This window comes from Nothoprocta perdicaria, unplaced genomic scaffold, assembly GCF_003342845.1.
Source record: "Nothoprocta perdicaria isolate Ctin4 unplaced genomic scaffold, notPer1 scaffold_61, whole genome shotgun sequence".
Classification (NCBI taxonomy): domain Eukaryota; kingdom Metazoa; phylum Chordata; class Aves; order Tinamiformes; family Tinamidae; genus Nothoprocta; species Nothoprocta perdicaria.
In genome coordinates this window covers 3,319,881-3,322,184 of record NW_020455877.1, presented here as the reverse complement: position 1 = coordinate 3,322,184, position 2,304 = coordinate 3,319,881, and the positions used below count along the sequence as shown (strand labels likewise).

General features: G+C 34.2%; 1 long non-coding RNA gene across 1 annotated transcript; it reads right to left on the bottom strand.

Annotated features, from left to right (window-relative positions):
• Positions 1-241: 241 nt before the first annotated feature.
• Positions 242-1,392, bottom strand: LOC112956237. The gene is made up of 2 exons (XR_003251008.1): positions 1,261-1,392; positions 242-702 (listed from the first exon to the last, which is right to left on the bottom strand). It is a non-coding gene; the product is annotated as an uncharacterized LOC112956237 (long non-coding RNA).
• Positions 1,393-2,304: the final 912 nt, after the last annotated feature.

Below are 2,304 nucleotides of genomic sequence, written 5' to 3'. Positions count from 1 at the left end.
TAAATAAGTCCTTAAATAACCAAAGATAAGAGGCAGAGGGCTATTGAAAGAGTTAATCTTAACCTTGTGTTACCTATGCACCATCTGTTGTTGAACTGAATGGTCGAGGGAAAAGAAAATATTCTTTGTTTTTACCTTATACATGTGAAAATATGTTAATAGTTTTTCCAGATGATGTGTGTGAAAAACCCACATCACATATGTGAACATGTTAGGTGGTAAACAGGTAAACAATAGTACCACCTCTATTTTATTAAGCCTGCCAAGCTCCCAACCTGAAATGCTGCATTCATGAGCAACCTTACTTGGCTAAATTAAAACCAGTAACTCCCAAGATCTATGCCACACTCAATTTTTAAATAAGCTATACAATTAATATGTCAATGTGCATCTCAAGTAAGAGGGATATTTTACAGTTTCTTTCCAGTGAAGATATTTCTTGATAGAAATTCTCCTGTATAGGGAGGTTTTATTTAAAATTAAATAAACTTTTCTTTGTAAATTATTTAAGTAGTGATACAGTCACTAGGGGTCAGTACACTTACACGAATAGACTCATACTGCTCGCATGAACCTGTTTGAGGCTCTCCAAAGCTAAAACCTCTTTGCAGTGTTCATTTAATTTTAAATTAAAGGAACAGGACCCAGTAGACTTGTTATGCTTCCTAATGTCCAAACAAGGGACAGGCACAACAACCTAGACTGAAAAAGAAAAAAACTTGGTTTTAAAAGAAAAAAATAGCTGCAATGTGATGAAGTAGCACAATTCTCTCCTCATCCCATGCATTTCCAAGGGCATTTCTGTTACCTATCAGACTAGACAGCCTTCACCACAGCTTCTGCAAAGAGAAGCAGTTTCAGGGAAACTCTCTTTAATCTTCATAATCTGGAAGCTCCCCCTTTTTTTTTTTTTTTTTTTTTTTTTCTCCTTCAGGACATTTAACATTGATTCCCAATATATTATGAACTTTAATTATTTATTTAAACAACGTATACCTGCTATTGACTATTTGAGGGCTTAAAAGGACAATTGAGTGTCTATCAGCAAAAATTCTGTAAGTATTCAAATTCGTCTTAATTTGTAGGTAACATGACTTGGTTTGAATGTCATTATAACTCAAATTTTAACTTTGAGTAGGTAACAGAAGGGAAATATGGACATAGGAAAAGCTTGAGAAAGAAATTGTTCCATTTTCAACAATTGCTTCAAAAATTCTCTTCAACACTCTTCTGGAAACTGTAATCTGCATGTTGTCTTACCTTCAGTTTATACCTCAGCATCCAAAATCCTCTGTTGTTTTTTTGCTAGGCCTTAGATTTTTCTGTAATGATCCTGGAAAATTCAGTGACCTTTTAGTCTTCCTAAAGTAGCCTACAAGAAGCCATATTGATCCTTCATAGTGCTCCCTTTACCTCATCTTGAGCCTGCACAAATGAAGACAAAATCATGGCAAGAGAGAATAATTGTATCTTCACTATTAAGAAACATTAGGCCAACTCTGATATTGACAAGGGCTCTGTGTCTGTGAAGGAATATATGGAAAAGAAAATTAAATTATAATACCTCCAGAAATGGAATCTAAAAAAGGTCTATGGAAACCTTGGAGAAGACACACAGACTATTCCTTCCTTCTTTCTTGCCTGAGATTGAGGAACTTTGTAAGACCTTTTAAATGCCTCTGGTAGTCACATCTTTTTCACACCTGTAAAAAAAAGTGGGATGATAGATGCATACTGCTGTGTCAAGCAATATTTGAGGCACCTGAGCATACAAGTGTAGTGCTTAATTCTGCTGCTGCTTGCCTCCTTTTTATTTCTTTAAGAAAAATATAGAAAGATCTCAGGTGGTAGTATATACTAAAATATACAGGACTTTTGAAAAGGTAAGGTGATTGTAAACAAACAATGTTTAGGGACCTAACTCTTTTCTACACAGTAATGATTTTTATTGGCAAAATTTTTTTTAAAAAGTCATTACAAAATTAAAAGTCTTTAAAAAAAAAGTCATGAAGACTTATTAATGAATTTTCACTGTAAGATAAAATGTGTTTGTTATATCTTTAAACTTGTCTTGCCTCCCCGTAATTTGCCAGCCCTCCTTCCCAACACCAAGAATCTGAAGAGCAGAATTTGAAGATAATAATGCCTTACAGGAATATAGGTGATACATAGCATTCTCCAATGTGGTTCTTAGTAATTTTTACTGACTACAGTATAATATTTCATATTCTTTAAGTCAAAGGTTCTTTAACTAATCAAAACAGAGAGCTCTGGGACTTCCAAAACTGTAGCTTGCTCTTGAAG